Source organism: Pristis pectinata, chromosome 22, assembly GCF_009764475.1.
Source record: "Pristis pectinata isolate sPriPec2 chromosome 22, sPriPec2.1.pri, whole genome shotgun sequence".
Taxonomy (NCBI): Eukaryota; Metazoa; Chordata; class Chondrichthyes; order Rhinopristiformes; family Pristidae; genus Pristis; species Pristis pectinata.
In genome coordinates, this window is record NC_067426.1 from 14,259,373 (window position 1) to 14,271,804 (window position 12,432).

The following is a 12,432-nucleotide window of genomic DNA, read 5'->3' on the forward strand; positions in this document are numbered from 1 at the left end:
TCTATTCTCCCCACTTGCCCTCAGTGCCCAGTCTGAGTGAGGTCACTTCGCTCACTCTTTAATGGGCCAACAAACTACTTCCTTTCACTTCTTCGAAGAGTTTTCTTGTCTCTGGGAAGTGCGATCAACTCTTCCCATTTTCTTAGGTCCATCAGTTCTCAAAACTGATTCCTGAATTGTTAGCCAGTCACTGAATAGGCCAATGGCCAAGAGTCTAAAAAGTGACCAGCAAAAAAAAATCTATATTGATGTTCCCAATCTATTTCTAAGTGGCTGGCTGCTTTGGCAAAGGTGACATCTCTTGGATGAGATGTTAATCTGTGAACACTGCCTCCCAGCGAGTTAAAAGGTGCCAGGACACTACATAGAGAGGAGCAGACGAGGGCTCCCTGCTGCCTTTGCAATTTTTCATTTATGTGTCTGTAGCCTAGTGTAGTTGGCAGAGCCAAAATTTATTGCCCTTCCCTAAATGCCCTTCAGAAAGTAGTGCTGAATCACTTTCTTAAACTGCTGCAATTCTTCTGGTGAAAGTACTTCCAGGATACTGCCGGCAAGGGAGTTCCACGATTTAGGTCCCGCGAGCATGAGTAACTGTGGAACCCGCTGCACCGTCGGGCTCTGTCTATTAGTAAGGTTGCAAGACTGTAAATGTAAGAACGTATATCTTCTCGTCAGAGCGCTTACCTTGGCTCTCGCCGCTTGGGGAGCGTGGGATGGCTGTCCTGCGAAAATGAGTTTGGAAAGAATGGGGCGAGATGTGAAGGGGATTGGGAATGCGGTGGGGGAGGGGAATTCAACATTGCCTTTTTGTTTTGATGCCGGTTTGAGTTATCCCACACTCTCTCTGGACTTTTTAAGTTATCCGGTGTTTCGGGACATCCCGACCAAATTGGAGGCTGATTCCTGGAGAATGCAAAATTGTCCTGAAGTTTCCCTAGTGCAGTCCCTTCCCCGGTCAAGGTGCTACAGGTGACTGGGAGCCCCTGAATTATTGGAAGGAACCAAAAAAGTCTCTGAACCTCGAGGGATGGGAAACCCCGTTCTGTTTATGTTAAAGTTAGTTTTTGTTTTAAGGATGCAGCCAACATTTCCTTCTGTTTTCGGAGCCAGACTCGGCAGTGCCGAGTGGATTAGCCGTTGTCCGGGCGAAGGCAGCGAAGCGGCCCATTCACTCCCTGGGAGAGGAGGGGGCGAGGCAAATTTGCGGCAAAGCCCTTGTTGTTCGGTAGAAGTGGTTCAAAACAAAAACTTTATTTTGGACAGCAAATGCTTGTTATCTGGTCACCGCGGGAATGCACCGAACCCTGGGCGTAGCCCACCCGCCCCTGGGAGAAGAGGGGCGTGTTGGTGGGGAGAATGGAGAGAAATAGGACAATCGACACTGCCGAAACTAACTCAACTGCAAGTCCTGAAAGGTAAGAGCGAGAAATCTGCGGCAAACTGGGGACAAAACAAATCTCGACTATGGTTAATCTTCCTGGCGCTCAGACAGCTCGCTCGCGTTTATTAAATGCCCCAGTTATTAATTTTCTTAACAACCCCCCCTCCCCTCCCCCGCTAATCCACCAAATTCCATCTCCCCCTCCCTCAACTTTAAACGTAACGCTCTGAGTGCTCCGCCTCTAACGAAGCGCACACACACACACACACAGTTCAGGAATTCCTTTGGTGAAGTTTAGGGTTTAATTTGAACAGAGGAAGATAATTAAGGCATTATCTGGTGGAAATGCAAGTTTTTGTGGGGGTCGGGTGCGCTCTGGAGGCAGGGACGTGCACGGGGAGCAATGCAAGAGATAATTTCAGATCTCTTCATCCACTCCGCGCTCTGCTGGAATTAAACGTGGAAATGCCAGGAGTTTCTGTTGCCCGCGCCCTCCCAGGGATAAAGCTGGCCTTGGTCACAACGCAGGAAATACTGGCAACACTCAGCAGGTCAGGCAGCATCTGCGGAAAGAGAAATAGTTAATGTTTCAGATCCGAGACCCTTCATCAGATGCATGCATTTGGCCTCTGATTAGAACAGTTAATTGAGCGCTAGAATTCGCCCTGGTGTTCCTGTTCTCAGTCCTGCTGGAGAGGGTATGGAGAATATTGGACTGACCTGTGATGGCCCTAATGATTGGGTGGCTTGCTTACTGCCCCCATGATAGGTTGGTGGTTAAGGAAAACGCAGCGTCCTTTCCCAACATCAACTGTTCTTCAGGAGAGGGAGAGGAGAGGTAGAGTAGAACTGGAATACCTTCATAGGTTTAGTGGAATGGCGATGATCGCCAGGAGACGTGTAACAGACGCCGAGAGGCTGTTTCCACTGCTGTGGAACCTCGACTAGGATGCCATAGAGTTGTACAGCACAGAAACAGGCCCTTCGGCCCACTGCGACTTGTGGTGGGAACAGATCCCCTTTAAACGTTGCACCTTACTGTCTGCCTGCACTGAACTTTCTCTGTAGCTGTTACACTATATTCTGCATTCGGTTATTGCTTTCTATTTGTACTGCTTTGATCTACTTATATTTTGAAATGATCTGTATGGATGGCATGCAAAATAAAGTTTTTCACTGTATCTCTGTACATAAGACAACAATAAACCAACTACCAAATCTTCTCCCTCTCACTGTAAACCTATACCCTCTAGTTTTAGACACCCTGCTATGGGAAACAGACACTGGTTATCTACCCTATCTATGCCTCTCATAATGTTATTTACTTCTGTTATATCACCTCTCAGCCTCCTTCATTCCGGAGACGACAACCCCAACCTATCCAATCTCTCCTGATAATCCAACTCCTCCATTCCAGGCAACAGCCTTGGGAATCTTTTCTGCACAGATCCCTGCAGCACACCACTGGTCACAGGCCTAAAATCTGAAAACTAACCCTCCACTACCACCCTCTGCCTTGTACCACCAAGCCAATTTTGTATCCAATTTACTTGCTCACTTTGGATTCAATGTGCTCTAACCTTCTTGACCAGTCTGTCATGGGAGACCTTAACAAAGGCCTTGCTAAATTCCGTGTAGACGATGTCTACAACTCTGCCTTCATCAATCCTCTTGGACACCTCTTCGAAATATTCAGTCAAATTCATGAGACATGATTCCCCACACACAAAGCCACACTGACTATCCCTAATCAGTCATTTCCTTTCCAAATGCAAATAAACCCTGTCGCTCAGAATCCGTTCCAATAACTTTCCCACTACAGATGTATGGATCAGGGGCCTTAGTTCCCTGTGTTATCCCTGTTGCCCTTTTTAAATAAAGGCACAACATTAGCTATCCTCCAGTCTTCCAGTGGCTCAACCGTGGTTAACGAAGATACAAATGTTTCTGCCCAGTCCCCAGTAATCTCCTCTTTTGCTTCCCATAATATCCTAGGATACACCTGGTCAAGCCCTGGGGATTTATCTGCCTTTATGTGTTTAAAGACCTCCAACATCTCCTTTGTAATAACACACACAAAATGCTGGGGTAACTCAGCAGGTCAGGCAGCATCTATGGAGGGAAATGAACAGTTGATGTTTCAGGCCGATGTCCTTCATCTGGTCCTGATGAAGGGTCTCGGCCCGAACATTGACTGTTTATTTCCCTCCATAGATGCTGCCTGGCCTGCTGAGTTCCTCCAGCATTTTGTGTGTGTTGCTTCAGATTTCCAGCGTCCGCGGTCTCTCTTGGACCTCCTTTGTAATGTTGATGTGTTCCGGGACATCACTGTTTCCTCACTTGAACTCACTTGCTTCCATGTCGTTCTCCATGGTCAATATAGACAAGAAGTATTCATTTAAAAACTCGCCCATTTCCTGTGCATCCACACATAGATGACCACACTGATCCTGAAGAGGACTTACTTTCTGCTTAGCTACCCTTTTGCTCTTAATATACTCATAGAATCTTTTAGGGTTCTCCTTTATCTTGTCTGCCAGGGATATTTCATGGCCCCTTTTTGCCTTTTTAATTTCTTTCTTAAGTGTACTCCTACACCCCTTACACTCCTCAAGGGACTTGCTTGATCCTGTTCCTGACATGTGCCTCCTTTTTCCTGACTAGACCCTTAATATCCTTCATCAGCCAAGGTTCCCTAATCTTGCTGGCCTTGCCCTTCACTCTAATAGCAACATGCCAGCCCTGAACTCTTCCTATCTCACTCTTGAAAGCCTCCCACTTGTCAGACATTCCTTTACATGCAAACGTGATAGTCTCATAAAAATGACTCAACTATTTTGGACAGCAAAGGGTTGAAATAGAATCAACCTTATCAGGAAGCAGCATGAGTGCCATCAGATAATTCTATTGCATCAGAGCATAAAAACTTAAATACTAAATGCTTTTCCCCCAGCGAACCACACATCCTTAATTCCCCTGATGTCCAAAAGTCTTGTGATCTAAATCTCATATGAAAAGCACTGCACCAAGTCTCCAACACTCCAGCACCAAGTTTAGCAATACTTCCAAAAACTGCAGAGTCCACTAGCTGTGAGGACAAGGACAGTAGGTGAATGGAAATGCACTGTCTGCAAGTTGCACACTATGGAAATATTTCTCCGAACCTAATACTGGAACTCCCTACGCAAGTAGCACTGTCGGATTATCTGCATCACCATCACCTTTCAAGGACATCCTATGAACCCTTTTTTGAACTCATTTTATATTCAAGAGTATTCAAAGCCTTAAGAAATTTGGCTGTCACTCAGAAAAGCAAATTTCTAAATATAACAGTGGTGCAAAATCATGGTAGAAAAATATGAAAGGCAAAATGCAGAACTTTGACCAGTTTACCACTGGAATCAGCAACAAAATAAGATTTTATCAGTTGCTGTGTTGATGATTAACATTATGATATCACAACATAAAGTAACATCATTATCAACATCTTTAATATAATAACAATATAATTAAGGCCGCTGAGCGATTAAAGATTAATTGTGCGTTTATAAAAAATGACAAGTAAATTGTGGTTTTAATTGAATTGTAAAAGAAAAATATCATACCAATATTTATGAGTAGTACAAATGGAAAATGCATTGTCTTTGTCAGGAAGAGAAGGAGAAGTGGAGTGAATGGGAAGCGGAGTGAATGGGAAGCGGAGTGAATGGGAAGCGGAGTGAATGGGAAGCGGAGTGAATGGGAAGCGGAGTGAATGGGAAGTGGAGTGAATGGGAAGCGGAGTGAATGGGAAGCGGAGTGAATGGGAAGCGGAGTGAATGGGAAGCGGAGTGAATGGGAAGGATAAAGGAGGGAGCACAGAGAGTAGAGAGGGATTGGGGGTAGAAAGGGGATGGGGCCTAGGGGAGTTCAGGCCTTTACAGCATCTCCACTCCCACTGTTCATCTCTCTAACCTCCTTACCTCCTCTCCTCCCTCTCTCCCCTGCCCTTCACCCCTCTCACCTCAGTACTTTTCATTTCTCACCCCGTCCCTCATTCCCTCTCAATGCATCTGTTCTTTCCTCTCCCTCTCTCCCCCCTCTCTCTCTCTCTCTCTCTCTCTGTCTCCCCATCTCCCATTTGTCCCCTCCCCGTTCTTCCCTCTTTCTCCCCTCCTAACGCCCTTCTCTTCCCAGGCGCCTCTTTCTCTCCCTCCCTTCTCTTTCCTCTTTTCCTCTTCACTTCCTCTCTTACTCCTCTTCCCCTCTGTCTCTCCATCCTACCATCTTTCCCCCTCTTCCCTCCCATACCCCTCCCTGCCCTTCCTCCCCTCTCTATCCCTCTGCTTTAATCTCCACCTCCTTCTCTCCTCTCTGTCCCTCCCATTTCCCCTTTCACTTCATTCACCCCCTCTCTCTCATTTCTCACCCCTCTCTCTCCTCCCTCACTCCTCTTTCTCTCCTCTCTCATTCCCCCCGTCTCCTCTCTCACTCCCCTCTCCTTTCTCACTCCCCTCTGTCTCCTCTCTCACTCTCCTCTCTCCTTTCTCAGCCCTCTCTCTCCTCTCCCTTCTCTCCCCTCTAAGGTCTTTCCTGATCATCTTGTCTCATCATCTTTCCCTTCCTTTCCCCCTTCCATCATCTTTCCCCACTCACCCCCCTCTTTCCATCCTTTCTCCCAAACCTCTTCTCTCCCTCTTCACTGCCCTCCATGTCCCCTCTCCCTCTCTTTCTCAGTCTCCCATCCCTCGTTCCCTCTCTCCCCTATCCATGCTCTCTCTCTCTCTCTCTCTCTCTCTCTCTCTCTCCTTGCCCCCATCCTTCACTCTGCTCTCCCTCTCTTTCCCTATCTCACTACCCCACCATGTCCATCCCCACCTTTTCTCTCTTTTAGGGACTGCTGCTTCCCAGAAGCAGGATTTGGAGCTGGTGTCTGCTACCTGCTGTTTGCAGGTCAGTTACAGGTAAATTCTGCCTTTGCCCCCATGGGCTGTGGAGGCAGGGTGAGGAGGACCAGCAGTGCAAGACTAGCACCAGTGGAGGAGGGGGGAGGCTGGTGGAGGGGGGGAGGGGGCTGGTGAAGGGGTGGGGGGAACAGAGAGATTTCCTGGAACCATCTTGCATGCCTCATTAGAAATACAGGCAACCCATATAATTTGACTAATGTGCAGGGGCAGTTAAGGAATGGGTGGCCAGCAGTCTTGCCACATCCCATGAATAAATGAAATAAACTCAACAACTGAATGGCTACGGGCTCTGAGGTGGGAATTCCAAAGATTCTCTTTAGCTTCTCTGAATAAATTTCAGTCTCAAGATAGTTGACCCTTTCTTCTGACACCATATTACAGATCTCTGCCTGTTCTGCACAGAGAGAGAAAATATTCTATGTAACTGCAGCTGATGGGACAGAGTTAGCGTTATTTGTGTTGTGGCAAGGCGTATTTGGAATTAACAGAAATAAATTCTTAGCTGGCACATGGAATTTGAGTACGGAACCAGTTCAGTCTATTTGCATTGGGAGATACTGTCAATGTGCTCCTGGAACAATATTCATCTCACGCGTCTCAAGCATTCGAAGTAACACAGAAAGTGCATCTCCTGTTTCCATGTTTGCAATGTGTTTCCAATAGCTGTCATGAAGTAGGCTCAATGGGTTGAATAGTTGTCTCATATTAATTTCAGAGTCAAAGTCAAGTTTATTGTCATATGCACAAGTACATGTATGCACAGGCGCAATGAAAAACTTACTTGCAGCAGCATCACAGGCACATAACATTAGAGACACAACATTCACTAAAAACATAAATTAGACAAATTATACAGAATTATACAAGGAAGTACACAATTTGAATAAAAAAAAAAGTTCATTGTATTGCAAAGTGGTCATAGTGTTGCTATACCGAGGTAGTGATTAGGATTTTGCCAGTTGGTTCTAGGACCGAATGATTGAAGGGAAGTATCCGTTCTTGAACCTGGTGGTGTGGGACTTCAGGCTTCTTTACTTCCTACCCAGTGGTAGCTGTGAGAAGATGGCAGGGCCCAGATGGTGGGAATCTTTGATGATAGATGTTGCCTTCTTGAGGCAGCGCCTCATGTAGATGGTGGTGGGGAGGTATATGCCCGTGTATTGGGCTGAGTCCACTACTCTCTGCAACTTCTTAACATTCTTGTGCATTCGAATTGCCATACCAGACCGTGATGCAATCAGTCAGGACACTTTCAACAGTACATCTGTAGAAGTTTGTTAGAATGTTCGATGACATTCCAAACCTCCTTGTGATTGCACCTATGTGCTGGGCCCAGGACAGGTCATCTGATATGTTAACGCCCAGGAATTTAAAGCTGCTGACTCTCTCCTCCACTGATTCACCAATGTAGACTAGTGCATATTCACCTTCCTTCCCCTTCCTGAAGTCAACAATCAGTTCTTTAGTTTTACTGATGTTGAACGAGAGGTTGTTGTTGCAGCACCACTCAACCAGGTGTCCTATCTTGCTCCTGTACGCTGACTCATCACCACCTGTGATTTGTCCAACAACACTGGTGTCGTCAGCAAATTTGTAATATGGCATTGGAGCTGTGCTTAGCCACACAGTCATGAGTGTATAGGGAGTAGGGCATTCATTGCTATTGGCACCCCCTGAAGACTGAATAACATTATCAATTGCAGGTAATGAGACATCATAAGCACAAGAAGAATGGGAGCAGCTGCATTAATATCTCACAGTTTAGCCCTGATTGCCCTATAGGTAGATAACGTCCTCTCAGTATGCAGCAACCAGTATTGTCCTTTCCCTGCCAGAACACTTGAAACAGCAAGTATGCACCTCAGTGTACTGTAACCAGTGAAAGTCTGTATAAACAGTCCTACACCTCATTGGTCCTGCTCCTGTGTGATGAATTACAGTCAAACCCAATCCTGTTCTCAGCAAGCACATGCTACCTCTGTGGATGGATATGAAGAGGTGCAGTTGGATTAGGGGACTATCACTGGATCAGCAGCAGATATCCTCTATGATTTACTCCTCTCCATAAGTGTTAAGGTCCATAGTAGAGAAATTAAAGTCACACTGGTGAAGAGCTAACTCCACACAGTGCATGGAGCAAACCCAGAGCTGAATGCAGTGTAGGATTTACTGCTTAAAAGATTTGGGAGACTTTCACTGGTTAGAGTACACTGAGCAGGACACTTGCTGTTTCATGGCTGGGAAAAGGCACTAGTGGTTACAGCATACTGAGAGGTCATTACTTATCTATAGGGCATTGAGGGCTAGACTGTGAGATATTAATCAGGATGCTCCCATTCTTCTGCTGCTCATGATGGCCTTTTGTCCATAGTTGATAATGATATTCAGTCTGTAGGGGATACCAACGGCAGCTAATGAATATGAGTCAGCTATCCGACCCATTGAGCCTGCTTCACGACAGCTATTGGAAACACTGCAACCATGGAAACATGAGAATGCAATTTCTGCAATAATATCAGTACTTGAAATGGGTGTGAAGAATATCATAGTTTCCCATCTCAAGATCAACACTCATTGCCAAATCTCATACTTGTAGAGTGGTCCAATCAGGTGAGGCCCAAGAGAGACTGTATACCCAAACAGCCACATAGATGGATTAATGAGCACCTTCTGGAGGGAATGCAGCATCATGAGCAAACGCTCTTGGTGATAAAATTATATTTTAAATTATCTAATTGGACAAGGGTAAAAAGTAAAGCAAAATGCAGAAATTTCTGGAAACAGACAATAGATCAAATGAGCAAGTCAAAGAGAAAGGTGGAGTGAAGCTTGTCTGAGGCCTTTTATTAGCAGTGTAAAAATATACACCGCTTCTTCCGATGTTCTTGTTATGCTGTATTTTGTCTCAAAACATAACAAACTGGCTTCTCACTGGGACAGATTAATTGCAAATTGCATGAAGATGTAGCCGAGTTGTTCACTTCAGCTGCTTTACCCTTGCTATGTTGGTGCTTTGTCACTGTAAAGATAACACATTCTGATTGTTATTAAGTGAACACAGGGTAAAGTCATCTGGAGCTTGATCGTGGAGATGAAAGTGATGGTTAACTTCATTCTTCAGATCATTGGTTGGATTTCCCTTTGAAACATTGTTTCTTTGCCTTTATAATCAAGTATAAGATCCGAAATTGATGCATGCAAGCCTAATATGGAAACATCACATAAATAGCTGATAATGTGTAACACACTTGAGGGACAATATTTCGAGAGGTTTCAGCTCCCACTTCCAAAAGTCCAGCACAGAATCCCGCCGTGGATCACATGACATGTCAATTGATCAACAATGGCTGCTTAAATACCCACAGTCCTCCTTGTTCCAGAACCCACCTTATCCATTGCATGATTTTTAATTCTGCAGGATTGTTCTGCATCCCGTGAATGTTGTGGACCTGTGGTTTTTTTTTGTCCCAAATCCGCCTGAAGCAGAATGGTAAAAGAAAACATGAGCTTGGTTACTGCTCGGAGGAGAACCTAGAAAATTACTCTTTGATCCCGAGGTACCACAGGATAATCAAGAATGTTTTCTGACTTCCGCACTACCTATGCAGCTTTTGGGCAGGGCTATTTAGTTTGCCACATTGAATTCCTACATGGACGCACTGAAAGCAGAATCAGTTTAATCCTGTTTGCTGTAGTGCCCACTGAGTCGATGAGAAGTTAATTTCATCCGTTTTCTGTGAATCTCCAGCAGGTAAAAACAAAGGCCGACCACAACCCCATTCCTTGTTTCCCCTGCTGGCTTTAGTAGTTGGCTCTCGTGGCACTGTCATCGTGACATGAAGACAGCCATGACTGATGGGCAGATCAGCTGTGTTATTAAATGGCAGGACAAGCTTTAGGGTCGAAGCCGACCACTCCCGCCCTATAACAGCGTTGTCCTTCAGTAATACCCTTCAATTTAATTGCTTGGAGTGGAGAATGTACTCCTTAGAGTAGATAAGTTAAAAGGGAGATTTATTAGCATTTAAAATTAAGTAGTTCAGATAGAGTGACCAGAATTAAATGGGTTCTAAAGCCAGATGAGTTGATACCCAAAGAATAGAGAGCGATGGCAAAAAAAAGTGCGCGTGTGCGGAGTTAGGTACGGGATGGGGCGGCTTGGCGGTGATGAGAGAAGTTATTTATGTTCAGAGAATTTTGATCTTGAATGAAATGCCTGAAAGGAATGAAACCTCAAAGTTCAAAGGGAATTAGAGAAATCTGAAGACGTAACTACTTGCTTGACTCTGGAGAGATGGTGGAAAAGGACTAAACGGCCTGTAAAGTATGGGATGGACGCGATAGGCCGAGCGGTCTCTTTCTGGGCGTTATCATTCTGTGATTCCATGGTTGTGTCACTAATGTAGTTTATTCATTACTGGATTAAAACATCGAACGCGGAATCAAACTCACTCAACACCAAAAGGTTCGGCAAGCACTTTAAATCTTTATTCCTGCAAAATAGTTAAATGGGAATGGGGATTGTTGGTAATTTCATCAGTTTGCATGCTTTCAGTACCGCGTTATATATTTTAATTAACTAAGGCCCAAACGCAGCTGTTTTTTTTTAATGTGACTCTGGGTTCAAACCTCCAACTGATCCCACGGGACCGGCGTTCCCCCAGGAGAGCGAGCAGAGATACGCTCCATCAAACCCCAGGACACATCCGCCGTTATAAATATGGATCACCCCACCGCGGAGAATAGGCTTTGAAAGGAAATTGCGACAACGCCTGGCGTTTGTTGTCTGCACCTGTTTCTGTGTGTTTAAAAAATACTGCGATCCCTTTGGACCTGAATGTTGTGGAATAAAACTCTAATCTAGTGGGAGAAATTTAGCGTTCCCCTCCCCCCTGCACTGATGAATATGCAAATATTAGAAATAAGCGAGTCACATATCCTCCGTTTGTAAACTGACTTTGACTGGCTGGAACCCCTCCGGGAGCTGTTTCTATCAAGAGTCCCAGACATGTATGCATTTATTTAATTCCTAATGGAAATATCTATCGAAAATAAGAAGGAAAACAGAAACACACACACACACACACACACACACACACACAGACATGGCAACGTTATACGATTTAAATTTTCCTTTGGCCTTGGCAAGTGTTTGAAAATCGTGCTTAGAAATGTCACGTTCATTCTCCTTATCCGGCGTCACCCAAAATAATTTATCTCCCACTCGGAGGTAGTTATCAATGCACGAAAATCCAGGAAAATACAGTGGTTTTTTAAAACATAGTTTACTTAATCTCATTGTGTGTTTTGTGTGTTACTGATATTTAAATAAAACAGAGTTGGAGGACGGAAAGTATTCGAACAATCCCTGTTTAAAGTCAAGCATTCGTGCTCATATACTCGTGCATTTCCACTCTGTCGGTCACTTTAATGGAAACTGCTGGTGAAAAGCTGTCACGCTGTACTTGTATCCTCCCACCTGTAGTGGCGCTCCATTGCCTCTTGGGAGGAAAGTAAAATTGGAATGCCACATTTACTTTGCTTCCTCATAAATATGTACATCATCACTTATAATGGGAAACGTGCACTGAATATACATGTGTACATAAATCTGTATTACAATAATGTGTCATCAATAGCGTATATCCAGGGAAGTGTTATAGAAAATATATTAATGGAAATAAACTTGCTAGGTACTTAAGTGCAAGCTACATACAAAAGATAATGATGAGTCTACATTGCTCCAGCTTCTACATGTATTTGGCTATTACACAGCATAGAAACAGGCTATTGGGTCCTGTAGAACCTATGTAAGCGTTCTTTCATCCCTCTTCGTCAACACATCTTTCTATTCCTTTCTTTATCTTCCTTAGCCCGTCTTTCCCTTATTTCTGCTAGTTACAGAAATAAATTAATTACGCATTTCCATGTTTTGGGAGGTCTTTATTTCTTTTAACTTACGTATTGTTCGTTTTAACTTACTACATGTAACATAACCATTATATATGTCCTTCTAACCTCGTTTATGGTGGTTGTTTTTTATTTTCACTGGGAGGTGTCCTTCCGATAGGATCGCCCCTAAGATGTTATAAAATGACCTTTGAC

General features: G+C 44.5%; 1 long non-coding RNA gene across 1 annotated transcript in view; it reads left to right on the forward strand.

Annotated features, from left to right (window-relative positions):
* Positions 1 to 1,098: 1,098 nt before the first annotated feature.
* Positions 1,099 to 12,432, forward strand: part of LOC127581792 (uncharacterized) — a 64,111-nt gene continuing 52,777 nt past the window's right edge. Inside the window, exon 1 of the long non-coding RNA XR_007958012.1 lies at positions 1,099 to 1,415. This is a non-coding gene — a long non-coding RNA (uncharacterized LOC127581792). The remainder of the gene's footprint in view (positions 1,416 to 12,432) is intronic.